Source organism: Callithrix jacchus, chromosome 4, assembly GCF_049354715.1.
Source record: "Callithrix jacchus isolate 240 chromosome 4, calJac240_pri, whole genome shotgun sequence".
NCBI lineage: Eukaryota > Metazoa > Chordata > Mammalia > Primates > Cebidae > Callithrix > Callithrix jacchus.
Window position 1 is genome coordinate 105,162,690 of NC_133505.1, and position 20,895 is coordinate 105,183,584.

Genomic DNA, 20,895 nt, shown 5'->3' on the forward strand with positions numbered 1-20,895 from the left:
TTAATAGACATGGAAGCAAACAAACTTAGCATGAAGACTTGCGTGAATGTTGCCCATTATTCAACTAGTGACCAGGGAGGTTTTTTTTAACCTCACATCTTTGTCTAAAAACTGGGTGATGCTTTTTGCCCCTACTTAACTCTGCACACTCAGGGAGAGAAAGACAACTTCAGCAAATTAAAGTGGTTTTTCCAGCTGCACTACCTGAGTCATATAAATAGACAACTCACAGTATAGGAGGACATAAGAGCATTTATTGAGCACTTATTACATGCCAGACACTGTGGGAACACTACACATTTAATCCTTATCAGAAGCCTTGAAGTAGGCACCATTATTTCCATTTTACAAGGAAAGAAATTGAGAAAGTAATTTGCCCAAAGTTATATAACAATTAAGCGGCAGAAACAGGATACCAACCCAAGCAGTCGACTGTGGGTTGATGGAGTTTACATACTACAAAACACCTTTAAAGGTACCAAAACAGAGATATAGACCAATGGAACAGAACAGAGGCCCCAGAAACAATGCCACACATCTACAATCATCTGATCTTTGACAAACCTGACAAAAACAAGCAATGAGGAAAGAATTCCCTCTTTATTAAAAGTGTTGGGAAAACTGGCTAGCCATATACAGAAAGCTGAAATCAGATCTCTTCCTTATACCTTATATAAAAATTAACTCAAGATGGATTAAAGATTTAAACATAAGACCTAAAATCGTAAAAAAAAAAAAAACCTAGGCAATACCATTCAGAACATAGGCATAGGCAAGGACTTCATGACTAAAACATCAAAAGCAATGGCAGTGAAAGCCATAATTGACAAATGGGATCTAATTAACCTAAAGAGCTTCTGCACAGCAAAAGAAAATATCATCAGAGTGAACAGGCAACCTACAGAATGGGAGAAAATTTTGGCAATCTACCCATCTGACAAAGAGCTAATGTCCAGAATATACAAAGAACTTAAACTTATAAGAAAAAACCCTATCAAAAAGTGGGTGAAGAATATAAACAGATACTTCTCAAAAGGAGATCTTTATGCAGCCAACAAACATTTAAAAAAAAAACACACATCATCACTGGTCATTAGAGAAATGCAAATCAAAACCACACTGAGATATCATCTCCCTCCAGTTAGAATGGCAATCATTAAAAATTCAGGAGGCAACAGATGCTGGAGAGGATGTGGAGAAGTAGGAACACTTTTACACTGTTGGTGGGAGTGTAAATTAGTTTAACCATAGTGGAAGACAGTATGGTTATTCCTCAAGGATCTAGAATGAGAAATACCATTTGACCCAGCAATCCCATTACTGGGTATATATCCAAAGGATTGTAAATCATTCTATAATAAAGGTACATGCACACATATGTTTACTGCAGCACTATTCACAATAGCAAAGACTTGGAACCAACCCAAATGCCATCAATGATAGACTGGATAAAGAAAATGTGGCACATATATACCATGGAATACTATGCAGCCATAAAAAAGGATGAGTTCATATCTTTTGCAAGGATATGGATAAAGCTGGAAACCATCATTGTCAGCAAACTAACACAAGAAGAGGAAACCAAACACCACATGTTCTCACTCATAAGTGGGAGCTGAACAATGAGAACACATGAACGCAGGGAGGGGAACATCACACACTGGGGCCTGTCAGGGGGTGGGGATCTAGGGGAGGGAGAGCATTAGGAGAAATACTTAACATAGATGATGGGGTGATGGATGCAGCAAACCACCATGGCACGTGTATACCTGTGTAACAAACCTGCATGTTCTGCACATGTACCCCAGAACTTAAAGTATTAAAAAAAAAAAAGTGACCTCTATGTAGTTGGGTTGCTGGGAGTCAAAGAAGCAGAGAGGAGCACAACTTGCTTCTTGTGAAGGTGGAATACTCTATCTTTTGGTCTGTGTCAGCCAGTCCCTTCCCTGTGTATGGCATTTGGCCACAGCTTCCAGTTGCTGCAGGCTCCAGGCCCATGGTCATGGCCTCTCTCTTTGACCTCCCAAATACAAGGAAAGCACAGACATTTGACTCCCTCCTTATGCCAAATGCTAGGATTGGCCCTTCACACCGTTTATCTCATTCAATCATCACAGCCTCCCTGTGAGGTTGGTTTTATTATCCCTATTTAATGGTTGAGGAAACAGAAGCCCAAACAGTTCAGTAGCTTGCTTTTGTTTGTCCCCAGAGCCCATAATCTTTTCACTAAATTGGGTGATTCTATTCTCAATCTGAAAGACAATTGCTGTAGGTTAGATTTCACTAAGAAATGCTAAGAAGCATTTCCGACAGCCTCTAAAATCAGAATTTTATATTTTAAAAAAAAAACCCACACATACAAAACCCAAAAGACTGGGTCCTTGACTAGGGATAAATTTTCATGGTAAAGCCCTCTTTAAGAGATTTTCTTTTGAAAACTAAAATCTTCCAAAAAATATAAATTTTTCCAAACTTAGAGTAGTTTAACCTGAAATTTACCTAAAAAGAAACTTTATTGCTATTTCTACAAACAACAGAAAACCAAAGATTGGTATATCATAGTGGCTAAAAGAATGCAAAATTTCAGAAGGGTGGAATCTGAATTCTCCTTCATACGAGGCTTGAAACTGTCTTCTCTCCCCAGCTCCCAGAGTGCCCCCACGGAAAAGGTGGCTGCTGTAAACTGTAAACAGGCAGCTGGCTTTGGCTCTAAGCTGGCAGACATCAGGGCCTCCCCATGCAGGAGGATAAGAGGTGCTCGAACAATGTTAAAGAAAAAGGGAATAACACAATTTCTTTTCATGCCTGATTATAAGAAATAATGTCTGGAGACTTTTTGTCAAGAAAAATTAAAAATCTTCTACATTTCATGGGTTAGTGAAAAGGATACTAATTTTCAATCAAGTTAAGGAGGATCCAAGGGCTGGCTCTGCCTCTTACAAGCTGTGTGACCCTGAATGATTTGCTTAACCTCTCTGTGCTTCCATTTCTTCATGATATTTCTGTCACTTGAGGATACTTTAAGAATGCAGGCGAAAGAGCCAGGGAACTACTATGCACCCCCATCTTGTTTAACCTCTCAGGATAGGGACCATAGAGGCCCTAAAACAGCAATTCAGAAACTGTTACACTGAGATTCACCAGAGATGCTGAAAAACAGCATTCCTTTGCTCCGATGCAATAGGTCAGTGGTAAGACCACAGGCCAGATGCCTCAGACCCCACTTAGAGGAACACTGCCCAAGACCTTCCAACATCACCCATGCTGGGTCTGAAACCTCACTTGAATTGTATGTCTCTAAATTAAATACATGTACCAACATTTTATCCTTTCCTTATATATGTTTGCATTGATCAGGGCACCTAGTAGACCCTGCTTGCTTCATTGCAGTGTTTCCTGTGATATTTAGGCACACAGGGTGTACTGCCAGTCCCACAGCACCCTCCTTGTCTGCCCAGATTTATGCTGCCACCAGCTGCTTCCAAAAATCTAAATCATGCTTTAGACAGTCTGCGTAGAGGGGACCTTGAGGCAGAAAAAGTTAAGTGGAAAGTGGAATGACTCCATGGCAATTAAGGTCCTTTGAAATGACTTTCACTTCTCCTGAGTATTTTAAAGAAATATTATTACCCACCCCAATGCCTGTGAAGTTTTGCTGACATTGCTATTTAGGAATATACATAGAGATGGTAGTGAAAGCCTAGGGTTATCTGCATCATCTAATTTCACAAACGGAACCTATGGTTCGTTTTAGCCTAAAATTTTTTTTTTTATTGTTGTTTATTTGCTTAGCAAAAACAGCCCAGTAAGTTAACATATTCAACCTCAGTTACTTACCCTTTCTTCCATTTCCTCCTAACTGATGAGAATGAAAATAAACAGTAGTAAATACACCACATGCACAGAAAGATGAGGAAGAGGATTGTCAGGGAGTGAGAGTTAAGATTCTGGATTCCTCCTTATTACAAAGGCAGCATGCAGGGTGCTTCTGTGCGTGCAGCTGCAGACCAGTTACAGATCCTACTTGTATTTCCAGATCCTCATCTTCATGGGGGGTTAAATCACTACACTGAAGCCAGAAACACAAACTGGAAGGGAATCATTTATATCTTGGCTGCAGATGTGATCACTCCAGCCACTAACTTGTCAACTATTGAACACTGCACTGAAATTGTTGGTTGTATTAAGTTAACTCCATCTGATCTATTGGTCAAGTGGTCAGCTGCTATATAATGATTAACCTAATCTATAATCAGTGTCTATGATGAGGAAATGCAGTGGTCATGACAATGGGAAAAACGAATCAGCCCTTTATTAAGACTCACTTTAGTCACAGGTAGATAGAGCCCTTCTCATAATAACTAAGGATTTCTCTTCCTCTCTCATTCTCCCTCTTCCTCCTCCCTCCCTCTTCTCTTTTCCTCTCTCTCATATTCACACACACTACTTTCCAAGAGAAATTCCTTTGGTTCCAAAATACTAAAATCAACACCAATGGCTTCTCTTTTGTTCAGCCCCAGTGCCTTCTCATACTCATTCCTGAAATAATATCCTAAAGCAATCACTTGTTGCTGCAGGAAAAAAGGCACAGCATTAAAAAGAATATCAAATGAGGACTGTGCATTCTCTGAAAATTTCAGATGCGGCTGAACTAAGCCATCTCTCTATCTTAGTCAAGCACAGAGCTCCCCCTAATGCTGGCCCATGAGGGGAAAAGAATGAAAGCCAGAAGTTTTACATTGGCCTATATTTCCACAGACAGAAAATAAGCCACTTGTCAAGTGCTAATTGTGCTCCAAATAATAACACCCTCCTTGTACACTCTCACCTGCCACCTACAACTTCCTCTGCCATCCCCAGCAGCCTTTGTGTTAAAATCCCATGTGTCAAGGTCACCTGTTGGAACCCCCACATCCCCAACTAGGGCCGGCGCCTGTAGCACAGAGAGTGTTTCATACTGAACCTGGCTTAGATAGCAACTCCTCATCGTAAGTGCCAGACGGTCACAGTGGACTCTCGGGACCTGTTTGAAAAATTATATTTTTGGTCCTGAATTAAAGGATTGCATTTCTCCGGAAGGCCAGCTGTTGGCTGACTTCAGTGCCAAGAAGACGCTCTTCGAAGTGTGCTCCTGTGTTTCTTTACATCGTTGCTAATCCTCTGGCTGAGAACCAGCCAGCAAGTCTCACTAGGGGCTTGTTTACTGACTGATAGGGCAGGACCCTGGTATCTGCTCTGCTCAGGAGTACCTTGAAAACCAAAGAATACACAGAGTTCTTCAAACAAGGGCAGATTCCACAACAAAGTGAAGTGAGCGTCATTTACTAAAACTGACAGAAGCCTCCCAGTCATTCAGGGTCTTAGAATAAATGAGCTGTGGCTTCCATCCACCCATCCTCTGCCCTCACCCTATTTCAGATTTGACTCCAGTCAGGACTATAGGACCTGGTCCTATCCCCCCACTTCCCTGGCCACATATCCCACGCCCTGGGTATGGTATTGAGCCTTAGCCACAGAACACTTCTCCATCCCAGCCCTCGGTCAGAACAGTCTCCTGCTCCAGGATGTGCCATCAGAATACAACATGACTAATGTGCTCGATTCCAAGGTGGCAAATTGAAGGCTGACAAGTCCAGCCAAATCAAGGTGGCCAGTAGATTTTTTTTTTAAGACCATGCGGTGTTTTCAAAAACCCTGAATGAATTATAACATTTTTAGATCAGGATATTTCATATATTCATCTTTTTTAAAATGAGAGAAACTGGCTGCCAGGACCGCAGTCCTTTGTACTCATGGGGGCTGAGATACAGCTGGCCCCCGGAGAAGGCTGGGACTCCCCACTCCCGTCCAGCCCTCCCTAGTCAGCAGCCCTATGTAAGCCACTGGGCCTGGCCCCCGAGGCACTGTGTTTGCAACCATGAATTAATCAGATATATAACACATTAACACAGATTAGTTTATTTGGCACCTCTCCCAGGTAACATCGTAACCCAGTTAAAATGCCTGTCTACAGAAGATTCCTAAGAAGTGATTCTAATGAAGTCTGATAATAGAAAGGTCAATAGGGGAAAATACTACAGCTTCCAAAGGCTTTTCAGCACCCCGCTTCGTTTCTCAGTGACAGTTGGTTGCTTGCCACATTTTTAACATAGGACCCATTTTGTGCTATCTGGTTGATTTGTTCAAATTAGTTCCACTTGAGAACTAAAAATAGAGACCAGAGAGTAACCTTAAATCCTTTCTGAAACAAAGCAGGCTATGTATAAATAAATACAACAATTTTGAAATGGACCTGAAAATAAATTCAGGCCCAGGGCTTAAAAGAAATTATGATATTTTATGTATGTCTTTACTGTTCTTCTTTGGATTGGTTTTTAAAAGAATCTGTATTCATAAGATAACTCAAAGATGTTGTCTTTGGGCAAATGCTGTATTGTTTTCAGCTAAGAAAAAAAAAATCTGGGAAGGCCAGGAGTTATTAGAACGTCAATCACTGAGTTCAGAGTGCAGACAACGAATGTAAAATTTTCTGGGTAAGTAGAACTTGGAAAATTATTTTGGAAAAGAAACTGTGAGACTACTGTTTTATGTTTCACTTTTAAAAATAAGAGTTGGGTTGGGTGAATTTATTTACTCAGTTAATAGAAAGATACATAAATATAGATGTAGATATTACGGTGTATAGAAAATACAAGTCCTACATCAGAATGTAAATGCTCTGAGGACACAATCTACCCACTTTTATTGTCTCCCCATAAGTCTCCAGCCCAGAACTCTACACCCCAGGAGCTCTGTTAAATACTTGTTGACTGACTGTGTACATGAAGTCGCACTTCCTAGCCTGTTATACTATAACTTGTCCTATTTTACCTGAAGGACTTTTGCAATTAGAATGTTATAATTGGAAGTTAATCAGGCAGAACATTCATAATACTGTCTGTAATTTTAACAGGAAAAAATATATTTATTTTAGACATTAGGTTTTTTAGTCTCTCTACCTTTTTAGCTCAATAGCGTTGAGATTTTTAAATTAAAGAAAAAATTTTAAAACAATTATAAAAATGTTACAGTCTATTTTTTGTAAAAGTTATTTAAAAGGCATTCTTGATTGTTTAAAATGATCTGTTTTTGAATCCTCAACTTGGGTAAAAGCTTCATTGATCCAAACACTCAATTGACTAGATATTTTTTGCAATTATATCCAAAATAAGCAACAACAAAAACAAAATTGTTTATTGGAAATGTAGGTTTTAAAAAGATGACTAATTCAATTTTTACACTTTCCACAGACAGCTATGGGACTATATAATGAATATTCATGATAATAACAGAAACCTTAAAGCACAGAAAGAATAAAATCTTAGGCAACACCAGAAACTTACAGATTACCTATTCTAGCACCTGCATTTAATGGAGGAGGAAGCCTGGACAGAGAGGGATGCAGTGTATTGTCTGAAAAGTTGTGCCTCTTCTTACAAGCAAAACCAGAGATAACTTCTAGTCTGGTGTGCTCCCAGCATCCCAGGTAATGATTCCTTAATCAGCAAGTGAAGATTCAACCAGGTTGTATATTCCGCATTAAATTAATGTGGCCAGGAGATCAAATAAAGTAAACATCCTGCCCCCACACCATGAATTCTATTCCTTTAAGTATTTCTGATGATAAGAATGTATTGGCTGCACCCACTGGCCTTTTGGAAACATAAGCACCTATTTATTCGGTTGGTGTTTATGGCTACATTTACCAGCATGTGCATGGCCCCAGATTAGGAGCTGAAAGAATAATGAAAGAAACGAAAAATTTCTCCCCATACCTCCAGAAGCATTCACTCTCTTAGAGAAGACAAGATGTAAATGTGTAAAATAGTTAACACTTTGTGCAAAGAATCACATCGGATTATTGGTAGGGCAAAGAGAAAGACTGAATATGAATAGGAGGCATCACAAGATGCTCTTTAGAGAAGCTGATGCCTGAACTAGGTTCAGTTAAAGTGTAAAGGAGAGGAAAAGAGAGGGGAAGGGAAGGGAGGGGAAGAGAAATTAGGCCTTCAAAAGACAGCCCCACTGCAGTAAAATATCTTTCACTAATCTGCTTTTTCCTGAAATTCATTGCTGGAAACAATCACAGGTTATCAAAAGAACCAAATATTACCCCCTAAACTTGAACCCTGACAGTTTCTGACAGGCATAGCTCTCCTCCTTCCTGTGCATGTCCAAGAAAGCTGCATCTTTTTACACCATGTCCCTGTATTATTACACTTTAATTGGCGTACAGAACTAGAGTAAACTTCAGCAGTGTGTTTGTGGTAAAATTTAGTCCCTAGACCCAAATTACTGTCTCTGGTTATAGAAAAAGGTTCCATGTCCTTGGTGGAAAGAGGGCTGATTTGCAGAGGCTTGCCTACTCTGGAATGCCTCATTGATCCCTCTGCACAAGTCCAGGACCTGTTACCTCCACTTTGCCATCAGAACAACTTTGAGCCAGCTCCTCAGCCCCTAGCAAAGGAAATCAGCCACCACTTAGTGATATATGACCACGTTAACAGGCCACTGTACATACACAAGCTCCCTTAATCCTCAAAGCAGCACTACAAAGTTGATATCAGCATCCTTGTTTATCACTTATAGGGACAAAGACTTTTATAGCTTCAACATGTCCAGGGTTGCATGAAAAGTTAGTGTTGGCTGGAATGTGAGGTCAGGTGGGTTGAGCACCAAAGCCAGTGATTTGTGCAAACATCTCTGCCTCCCTGGGGAATCACTCAGGAAAACAATGAAGCAAGAAAAGAACATATTTTTTGTTGTTGTTGGCACTCCAGCTCTTCACTAAACCTAATGGAGGCTGGGTCAATGAGTGACTAATTCAGGATGAAAACTTTCTGCTGATTACAGGGTGATAGCTCGACCTAAAGGAAGCCTGGCAAACTGTGAGCTCTAAAGGTGAAGGCCAAGGGGTCATTCTATCCCCACACATTCAGGACAGAGTCTTCCTTGCCCATCAGTCACCCTCAATAGCTATTTTAGGATGATGAACTTTCTCCCAAAATTTGCTTCATATTCTACTTATTTTATCCATCCTTTTCACTTGTGTTTTTTATTTTTATTTTTTCTAAAATAGTACAAGATGGTGGTAAGTTGCTAAAATATGACTTAAAGACCATTGTCAGAAAGGGTCCTATTTGGCAATGTGTATGTGGTAAACAAGTGCCCAGTAATTCCTGGTATGGTAAAGGCCTTTGATGGAATGAGGGACACTTCTGCTCATTTGTAAAGTCTGGCCTAAACAAAATGTTCTTTCTTTCCTTGGCATGGATCTTTGAATTTGATATGGATTCTCATTCAGTATTTCTTGCCCATGCCAAATCATCACCAGACAGGCCAGTGAGTAGCAGAGTATGCCCTGATATTAGACCAGCAATGACCTAGGATAGAGGAGACTGTCATCACAACAGAAAATTTTTTGTTCTGCAAACTTTTAGATTATACTTTCTCCAAAATTTGTTATAAACAAATAAAAATCCCACTATCATATAAGAAGTAACAGTAATATTCTATCTGATTAAAAAATACTTAAATAATGACAAACTATTTACAGCTTGACTTTTCATACATACATGAAAAAAAAAACTTAAAAAGCTGTAATACAAAATTTTGACCCTAAACTGTGTTCCCTTTAATGTTGCTAATAATCTGCTCATAAAATCTCTGAAGACAGAGACCTCAGGTAGAAACCGTTACTGCTAATTCAAATATAACCTGTAATAAAGTTAATCGGGCACACATCTAACAACATACATGTGGTAGTTGTTATGGCACTGCATAGTAACTAGACATTAAGACGAAGTGGTTCACATAAATTATAGAAAAATGGAAAAATCACACTATCCCTTTCTCTATACCCATGATCCCCAAATGCCTGTCTGCAGATCACCTGTATTCATATCATCTGGAGGCCTTTTTGAAATTATAAATTCCCACCCCCTCCCCAAGAAGAGTAAGATTCAGTAGATATGATATATGAGGAAGTTTTGCACCACTCTAAGGATCTCAAGTTCAAATGCCTTCACAAGTGAGCAAGAAAATGGTGCATATAGTAATTTAAGTGTGTGTATAAGAAATAAATATTCCATCCAAAGGCAACTATTGAGAATATTTTTCAATGCGCCACCTTTGCCACCCTTCCCCTAACTTGCATCCCTGGAAAACACGAGTGCTGAATTGAGGCTGACAGGTTGAATCCCTCGTGGATGACATCACAGTGCAAAAATCTTAAGGGTTTCTTTTTGCTGACACATGAAACAGAAACAGCACACAAACGTATTTCTTGCTGGCTATGACCATGTCCTTTACACATTGTAGCTAGTCCCAAGTCATTGTTAATTATACACCTTCAGTCATTTCCTCATTCAGTAAATTTTTATTGGTCACCTAATAGGTGCCAGGCACTTGCCTCAGCACTGAAAAGACAAAATTGAATAAGACAAATAGCTCAGTTTGGAGTGATGTGTTTCAAAATTATTCTGATGGCCAGAATGGCATCAAAATATTCCTTTAAATACAAAGATAAACCTGATTTTTCACCGTCCAACTGCTGGGGAAATAGATCTCTAGGAGAATCTATTTTGAGATACTATTCCCTGGTCTCCCAGATTCAAGTATCAATATAGAGGACAGGCCGACATCAGAAGCTCTGAAACTCTTTGAAGCAGACGTTACCTCATGCTACATGGTTTTCTTGTTCAGGATGGCTCCAAGAGAAATGGGCTTCCAGGACATGCTATCCTGCCAGCAGTTCAATGATATATTTAAAATGACCCATTTCTGGGGCTCTCTAATGAATGACACTTACACCGTGTCCTTCTCTTTCTTGAATCAAAAGGCATAGAGATTTATCTTATTCCCCACCAGCCCTTGCTTAGTGTTTATAGGGCCAAATTCTTGAGCAAGTCACTCAATTCCATTTGTTCACTCACTATTTCGCTACTGAAATGCAAACTCCCTTGGGTAATTCTAGGCAATTTCTTTACCCAGAGATCATCTCTGGCCACAGAGCAGTTCAGCTGCAACCCATGCTGTGTGCGCTGCATAATACTGTAACATTTTCAGAGTCAGGGAAGATTTATTCAGTGATCAACTGCTTCAGCATCCTGAATCACTCCAGAGACAGTCTGTTAAAGAGGGGACCTTGAGGGAACTGAAAATGTAAGCAAGAAGTGAAATAATCCTCTTTTTCTTTTAACCCCTTAAGCCCCTATAAGGAAATAACATTAGCTCTTTACATGCATAGGGGAAAATAACTAGAAGTAAATCACCCAAAATACTGAGAGTGCTTATCTGTAAATGTAAAATTAGAAGTGATTTTTAGTTTCTTCTCTTTGATAATGTATATTTTCTACAATACACTTTAATTCTGTAGTAAGAAAAATACTTTAAGATGCATAGCTATATATTATTCTTCAAAAAGAACTTTCAAGGAAAAAAATACTATAGCTATCTCAGGAACTAGGTCAGAATTTGGAAGACTAGTAGTACACTATTCACCCAAAAAGACTGAGGGGTTAAATATATCCAGGAAGTAAAGACCTACAGAGTTTTTAATATCTGAAATCAATACAAGCCAGGAATTGCCAATATTTTTCGTTTCTATTTAACACTACCCACTAGGCAAAGCTGTTCAACTTATCCCAATTTGCTAAGAAATTCAGAACTACAGATGTCCCAGGAATGTGAAAAAAAAAACTAAAGTGTCATGTACACAATTCACTAAGACCCTCCAAAGTGAATATCTAATCTTCCCTGTGAACTCCACAGTAGAAACGGCAGCCTTGTTGCTAACTGAATAAAACCCAAAGAGGAAGACGATAGAATTCTCTATACACACTACTCTGTCCATTTCTGGAATACAGATAGTTTCATGGAAGAAGGAAGGTACCAGCCACAACTTGGATGATCACTGAACTCAAGATCAAGGTGAGATAGATCTCCCAGAGGTACAGACACATCGTTCTTCTGATGCTCTACAGTGGGGCTGTGTCCCTGTGCACAACTACTTTGACAGAATTCAGCTTTTAAGAGAAAACAAATTTACTTAGTAAGCCAGCTGAGGCATTTGTTTACTTGATGGCAGAATTTTTAACCTTTTATCATCTGACCTCACATGTACACAGCCAAGAGCAAAATGCCTGAGAAAGTGTAGCTTAGAATGAAAACCAGGGAAAGCAACCACTAACAGACCAGGTGGGCAGATGGCAGGCAGAGGATATTCTGGACAAAGGCCACCCAATTGACTAAGGGGTGGGGTGGATTTCAGATGGTGATAAACCCTGTAAATGACAGAGAGAGTCAGATAAACATGCATATGAAAAAACACTAGATACCAAATAACACCCATGTAAAGAAACAACTATTCACAATTTGTGGATTGTGTTTAAACATTTAATATGAACATTGATCATTTGTTACTTTAAGTTAAGGAAAAAGGTCTCATCATAAGATAACTCTGATTGAGCCTGGGTTTGTGAACTGCAATACATAATGAATTTAAACCTACTTATAAAAATTCAAATTAATTATCATTTTCATGACATAATAAAAGCAGAAATAACTAACTAGCTTTGACTATACAGAATAAAAGCATTCTGTTTAATTAACTTGCCATTTCTTTTTTTACTAGGTGAACATTAGCCAGTGTTCGGTTTTAGTTGTTGATGTGTACAATCAGCTCACCCAGAAAGTTAAAAATATCAATGTCAGAGTTTAATTTTTTTCTGTCAGTAACTGTGAGAAAGAAAAATAAAAAAAAAATTTGAAATATTTTTTAAAAAGAACCAGGCAGACAGACAAGGGGAGAGATCACCATTTTCATAGAATTATTTTACTTTGACAGAATATACACTTTTCTCGGTACAATTTGCTCTTTAACCATTGTGTGACCCTCCCTCCCTGTGATGAGCATACTGTGCCGTATCTCCTGATCTCGACAGATGCATCAAGGACGACACTCAAAAATCAATGTGCCCTCTGAAATAGCATGAAATGAAGATTTTAAAGCTAGATACTTGCATTTATGTGGTTTTAGATTTTTTTTAATCCCTTTAAAGGAATGTTTCACCAATGTTATCATATTTGACATTATTTTCTGTTTTTCTAATGATGTCCCATAATGAACTTGAGTACCAACTCAAGATTTTTATTTAAAAAAAAAAATAAAGAGTAGGGAGAAAAAAAAACAGAAAAAATAAAGGAAAGTATTACTTAAGAAAAATGCACACAGAGAACAGGCTCCCTACCTACCATTCTATCATTCCAACTTCTATCAAGTAGTAACATTGAAATGTCTGCCAGAATAATCCACATCCGTCTCTTGAATCATCAAAGACTATCACTGATGAAAATAAGTGCTCTCTCAGTCTCTCTCTCTTTCTCTCTCTACCTTCCTCTCTTCCCTTTCTCTCTCTCTCTCTCTCTCTCACACACACACACACACACACACTACATATACACAAATATAACTGAGAGATATCACCATGAACAATCCCAAAGGCTATGCATCTATTCATTTCTAAATGCTATATAATTTCATTCTAGGGACAATTAAATATACATTTGCATTAATGAAGATATACTGTTGTGTAATGTATACAAGCTGGAGAAACTCTGCAGAGGTTTGTAGCCAAATGATTTGATTCTATCAAATCAGATCAAATCTATCCCCTGGAAGACACTCATGGTTTTCTAGATTTTCTTTACAAATTTCCTATTAATTAGGATGTTAATGAGGTATTTCCCTTGTTTGCTTCTTAATTCTTACCCAAAAATAGAATTGATTTTGGATATACTTATTTCTTATATTTACTAAGGTGTGATTCCAGCTTCTGTATAAGCATGTTAATAAATAATACATCCTTTGTCAGCTTTAGCAAATCTCTATAGCATACAGTATTTCCTCTTTTTTTCATTAGTCCATTTGGTAACCATTTCATCCAGCAGCGACACACAGTCAAGTGAAACTACCCTCAGCATTGTCCTTAACCAAGACGCATTGCAGCATTTCACTGTGAGGGTGGCAGCACTGGGTGACCTGTGGTATAGCCCTCAGTGAAGTGAAGACCATTTCACTAGCTGTCTTTTCAACTGTGACAGGCCTTAGTCAAAAAACCAGAGAGTGTGACCTGCCAATCACAGAAGTGAGAGGCCCGAGGGCCATATGTCACCCGATTCTATAGCGTCTTCTGACTTGCAGTGTAAGTAATTCCCAGTCAGCAGGCTTCTCTCACCCATGAGCTGCAGAAACAAGAGCTTTTCCATCCACACTTGTAACTTGTTTGCTCATGGTGTTGGGTGACTTCAGTGTGAAAATTATTTCTCTTGTGGTATCTGTCATTGGTTGAGCTATGAGATTGTTGGTCTGCTGGATCCACAATTCCCCAGAAAAATCACTGATCCAAACCTGAGAAAGTAGCAGAATCTGTGAGTGACACTAGTAGTTTTGTCTATCACCACACTCCAGGAAATGTGGCCTCAGATCAGGGGCAGCATTTCTCCTTGAATTCAAATTAATGTGTTAAGTTCCTAAGTTGCAACTCAGAGTACCACAGCCCCTCATCATCACCATTCTGGCTGCCAGCTCCAAGCCTCAAATGAGAAAATGAGGTTAAAATACTTAAATGTAAAAGGTACTATACACATGTTATTATTGTCTTTACTACTAGCAATAATAGTATCAGACTCTTCACCATTGCAAACTGGTACCTGGTATAGTTTTTACAAACTGGTCTAAGGATGAAAGTGCTTGGGTTTAGTGAGAACTTTGGCCTTGACAGCCCAAGGAATTTTGAGACAGCTATTCCCCATGTGACCTAATATTCTCCCTTATACTCATGTTTCCGTCTCACTCTCTAAAATAGTGTGTCAGAACTCCCTTGAAGGCTTGTCAAAACACACTGCTGGACTCCATCAAAGGAGTTTCTGATTCAGCAGACCCAGGGTCTGACCTGAGAATTACATTTCTAATAAGGTTCTGAATGATGCTGGCATTGCTCATCTGGACCCACTCTAAGAATCATGGCTATAAAGAAAGGGAGCTTCATTTAGAATATGGACAGTGGTTTAGGAGAAGTAAAAATAAATTCATTACCTGGAGAAAATGTGGGTGATGGGAAAAGAGGGGATACCAAATGGTTGTATTAAAAAATTCCCAGGCTGTCATACATATATACATTAAGTTTTAATCTCATTCAGAGGTGAGTTGACTGAGTCTCCAATGATTGGGTTATTTTCCCAATGTCATGGACTGCTTCATCAATAACAGAACTAAAACAAAAGTTCAGTTCTCATTTATTCTAACTGGATGCTTTACAGTACAAAGCATTGCCAGCAGTTAGAACACAGAAACTTCCTATCCGAGGGAAAGGATTTTCACTATTTTTGACAAGAAAAGAGATCTCATATATGATTTCTTTAAGGAAAAGTAGCACTCAGATAACCCACTCTAGTTCCCGTGCACTGAAACGGCAGGACAGAAGAGGAAGCATCATGAGACAAAATACAATTCAGTGATGTGCATGTAAGTTTTCAAGGAATGGCAAATTTACTAACCAGGTTTGGTGACTTCATCGTTGACCTGGCATTGATTTTTACACTCTCTACTGGGTGTCTTGACTTCACTATCCAGGAGGTTCTGGGGTAGCACAATTTCCTGTTTGATTTTTAATAGCATCTGCTTTCAGCATGCTTTCCAGTTTTACTGGTGCCTGGCAGAAGCTGAGCCTGCACTTGTTCTGCAAGCATGGGCCAGCTCCCAGGCTGGAATGGAAAATCTCCACTCTCTTTTTAGAAACATCTCCACATTAGAATTGTCTGGTAAACTGACCAGCTGCCACCCACTGCTGTTTAATCCTCTCTTTTCTGGCCTGAGAGCACAGAATCTTCCCTCCCTTGTTTGTTGTGAAGATTCCGAAGCCCTCTTCAAAACTGAGAGCTCATTTTGAATGGATAGCCAATATGCTCAGCCCTTGTTGTGGTGGAAATAAATGCGCAGGAATTTGTTTTGAATTTGAAAAAAAATTAGAAGACGTGGGGCTATTTCTAGTATTGTTAATTCAGTTGGTCTATTATAGTCCAGTGCCTTCAACATAATAGGCCCTTGATAATTCTGAATTGGTTGAATTGTAATGACATACTCCATTTCGGTATTACTTTTCGTAAGAGCTAACATAATCCAGGGCTTCATTTCCTCATCTGAAAAAAGGAAACAGTAATAACCCACAGATATTATATGGAGATGTGGTAAATTTAGTCAGTATTCTGAATGAATTTATTCCTAGTGACATCCATAGATATGTTTCAGGTAAAGTAAAATACTGTCTATCAGCAGTAAGACTACTCTAGAAAAATCAGGAAAAAACATATGTCTGCACATCTCCAATGAGTCACCACTCCCAGTAACAGTAATGTTAAAATAATACCATCAGACTATTGTTTGGTTTGCATAGATTTGCTATAGAGTTGTTTATCTTTGCCTCACTGGGCATTCCCCTACAGAAGTATTGAACCCTAACCTTTCTTGTAATTCACTATTGCTCTTAGGAAAGACAGGGAAATAAGGATGGGAGTAGTGAGATACTGTGAAACACTGAACGACCATGCCTCCGGGGAGGGACTGCCCTCATTGGTAATGTTTGTCAATTTCTGTGGTGTAAATACTCCACAATGGTCAATTTAAAGCTGCCAACAGTTTAATAACTGACTTGTAAAATTCCTGACAAAAATTGGCTCTCACGAGCTGCTACAGGCGGGCACCAACATAACACTGGATAGGGAAGAAATCACATGTGGCAAAATTATTCCATACTAATTGACAGGATTTTGCCCGCCCTTCAGGAAAAAAAAAAATGTTGGCATGGTGAGCGGGGGGTGGGTGGAAATGACTGTTTTAGAAGTCAGGTAACATGAATTATAACTATTTGCCAACAACCAGATAGGTAAATAGGTCAGTAACTTGCTAAACCAACTAAGACAATACCAACTCAGTAACTGGAGTTCTAATATGGCTCAAGGATTATTTCACAAAGACTAAAGAGACATCTCAGATGGTTGTTGTAGTATTGGCATGTACTGGTCTAAAGGTAGAGCTTCAGACTTCTAATTCCATGATTCTACAACCAACAACAGAAGTGATTTTTTTAAAATTCCACCTAAAAAGGTAACATTTTAGAGCTAGAAGGAAATGTAGGGGGGTTATTTACTTTATAAATAAGGCAAACTGAAGCCTAGAAAAGAGACATGATTTTCCTAATCATTTAGTAAAGGACCCTGGGCTCTATTTGGGGCTTTTCAATCCTAGGTCAGGGTCAGGCCTCTTTTTGTAACAGAACACTCTTTTTTTTTCATCTTTGTAACATAGTTCATGGAATCATACCATGCTTGGTACTTTAAAGTGCTATAGTATGGTCTCAATCTCTTGACCTCATAATCCGCCTGCCTCGGCCTCCCAAAGTACTGGGATTACAGGCGTGAGCCACTGCTCTGGCCTTGAGTTTGAAACCATAGTCTCTCCTAGGGACTGATGGAGATAGAAACCTGCTTGAATTACAACACCCATGCCATCAGCACTTTTGCACTGGGGATGAGCACATCACCAGGGCAGAATTGTCAGTGAGAACCAAAGTCCAGACTGGGGGCAGTATAAAAAGAGTACCACATACCAGCTTGGTGCTTTTAATAATTTCAATAATAGAGGACTAAAATTGCTTCCAACCTTCTCTACACCCACCCCACCATAGTTCCTGTTAAAGGCCTGAATGGCAGTATATACAAGTGCCACCCCTCACCTGAGTCCCTAGAACATGTGTAAGATGGCCTTGCTATTTAAGGTCCACATGGGCTCCTGATCAGTACAGACAAGTGTCTTCCCTGGTGTGAAGTGTTAATTTTACAAGATGAGCTGTGACAAAACCCTTTCTTGCTCCAACTCGAAATTGAAACTATTAAAGATTTAGTTCTGGGCTTACCGCAAATAGTACTGCTGTCTACTCATTATGTGATCCATTCTTGAACCTGCCATAAAGTTTTCCAGAGACTACTTCTGACTAATAAACTCTGTGTGTGTGAGAGAGACAGAGACACTGTGGGTGGAAGGAGAGGGTATCCATGGGGTATTGAGAGCTGGCTATATGTGCCTATAAGCCTGTGGATGCATGGATATAGTTTACAGAAAAGTGACCAATAAATGATTTTAAAAGAGCTGGGTCAGAATTTCACATCACTCTAAACATTCAAAACATCAACTCAAATCTAGAGTTCCTCGAGTGTTACTAATTTGTTATTTTAAACTATAATTATTGAAGGTTGATTGATAATATTTTTGTTTCCCTAATTCAACATCAGACAATCAAATCTCAAATTTATACTTCCAAAACAATGAAAATAAATACTGTACCCAGCATAATTATCAAGATTATGCTCTAACAGCATCTGTGAAACCACGAAATGAGGCAGTATGCAAAAACACATGCATGAGGGGAATTTGGGGGAGAGAAGACACAACCTCCCAATAAAAGGAAAGATTGCAAACTAAGAAGTAAGCTTTCCAAACTATTTGCAATGCATGAGTTTTCTGGAATAAGAAAAACCTAGCTTTAAGTCTTTGTGATTATTAATTTTTTTAATAAAAATAAAGAACTTTATTTAAATCAGGCCCTTAGCAGATTGGCTGAGCTCATGGAAGCCTCACTCTGCCTACAGATGTCTGTCTGAGCTGCCACATGGCAGGAACTGGCCCTGGGGGTCTCAGGGGTCCAGCACAGGACCCAAAACTTCTTATTTTGGTGCTTGTTCCAAAACTCCCCATCCCTTTCCAGTTCATTACAAATACCTATTGTTTGCCATATTTATCTGCCATCACTGCTGTTTGTTAGCAAATGGAAAGAGAACTGCCAGGACTAAATTTCAGCCTGCCCTCAGAATAGTGCAAAGGCGCTACAGGAATTGCATGACAGATGGTCTTTGAATGATATACAGAACCTCTGCCCTTGGGCCCGCTTTGGAGGAGCTGTTTTGGATTGTTGCTCGTAAGAGTGGGAGGTTGTTGTGTGATATGTGATTATTCCATAATAATTTTAATTATTTTGCCTGTTTTCAAACAATAGTCTCAGCCTTTTTTAATTTTTACACTCACTGAGTTGTGACACGAGCATTCTTTTTCTATGTTAGCAGGGATTAAAATCAAGCCCTGTATCCCTTCCCATTTTTCAAATAATCCATGTTTAAATAAATTACCTCTGTCTGGAAAACCAAGTTATGTGGCATCCTCCTGGCATGCACACTAGCAAGGAAAAAAATTCCTTATTGTGGTGTCTGGTATGAGATTGTCGCAGTAACAAGTTTCAAGAAAAGCCTGCTCTTTGCCTCTTTGGAGCGAGGCTCTGGCTAAGGGAGCTTCATTTACATGCATGTGGGGATCCCATCGGATCTGTTCAAAGGTACAGTCCGAGGCAGTCAGACGGCATCCAATGTGCATGTAAATGAAGCTCCCAAAGTGGGGTGTAGGCTTCTGGAGAGACACAGAAAATATGCCATCCCTGTCTCATCCAAATCCAACAGAAACTTCTGAATGTTTTCTAAAGCAGCAAGAGCCAACGAGAAGCAGATGCTAAACTTTCAAGGCATCCGAATAAATTTCTCTTTAACAGATAGATTTATTGGCTGAGCACAGGCAGAAGAGGTTTGGGGTCAGAACCGGAGCTTTTGGTGTCTCAGCCCAGGAAGCTAGCGGACGCCAACTTGCATGTCCCAGTGGTTCCAGACCCAGTCTCTGGAGGCCGGCAGCAGCCTACAGCTCTCACCATGCTGGCAATTCCCAGGCCACCAGAGGCTATAAAACAATATAAAATCTACAGTGAATCTAAACCACAGGAGGATCTAGGGGTAAGTTAATACTTATAAGGTAGCCTTTTTACAGAACACAAGAATGTGTGGCTTTACCTGGAGTTTGTTGCTCCTGAAATTCTCCACGACATCTGAATCTCATGTCCCCAAATAGGCTTGTGGTTCCAGTTCTACAGCTGCAAGCCAAATCGGGTTTTGGATCATTTCCAAGCTGACTGGTCTAGCACCTTGATAATAAGAAAGAAATTCTGCTTCTCCTTGGTCTCCAGCTAAGTGATACAGCTACCTGGAAAACAGAACTCTGGTGAGCGGGTTTACTAGAAAAGAGAAAAACAAAACTCTGACCCTCTTATTTGATAGAGAAATCCCCCATGGAGTCTTAAGTGCTTGCCAACAACTGTGGTTTTAATCCAATAACAGCAGCTCCTCTAACAGAGAGAAACCCAACTCACACAGCAGTTAATACCCAAATGAAATTCAGATATCTCCTACTGTGTTGACAAAAAGGATTGGGGAAATGTGCTCTGCTCCTTCCCAAGGAAGACGTGCCTTTGGTGAGATCCAGCCAGGCTACTCTCCCAGAAAATAACCATACTCCTTCCTCCCAGCAAGGGCTGGTGTGCAGAGATTTCTGCTTATAGAGAGCATAAATTCTCAGAGAAAACATATAAATTAATGTTTAGCACCTTGAGGAGCCTAAACTTTCAAGGCATGGAGGATTCACCAAAGGAGGGCTTGCCCAGCTTGCTGGGCTATAGAGCCCTTTTGTAAGAATGCTGTTGCTGAAAATTTTCATTAAGGTACATGATTGAAACAGTTCTGACTATATCAGCTATCATAAACACTGGAGAACTGTGTTCTCAATATATCTGAAATAGACCCACTTTAAGTGTATTGGTATATTATAATCAGGTTCCCATATAGGTTGTTAAGTTTCTGTATAGACTAGGCCCTATATAAGGTATTTAGTAAACAGTATCTCAATCTTTACAACAACCAGGATGGTAT

General features: G+C 39.4%; 1 long non-coding RNA gene across 3 annotated transcripts in view; it reads right to left on the reverse strand.

The window, feature by feature from the left end:
- Positions 1 to 20,895, reverse strand: part of LOC118152926 (uncharacterized) — a 250,062-nt gene that overhangs the window by 109,595 nt on the left and 119,572 nt on the right. Inside the window, exons 6-7 of one of the 3 annotated variants that reach the window (XR_008480759.2) lie at positions 19,984 to 20,169; positions 12,859 to 14,449 (exon numbers count right to left, since the gene is read on the reverse strand). This is a non-coding gene — a long non-coding RNA (uncharacterized LOC118152926). Of the gene's footprint in view, positions 1 to 12,858; positions 14,450 to 18,525; positions 19,874 to 19,983; positions 20,170 to 20,895 lie in introns of those variants that run through there. The other 2 variants (XR_013534876.1, XR_013534875.1) reach the window with 2 other exon arrangements.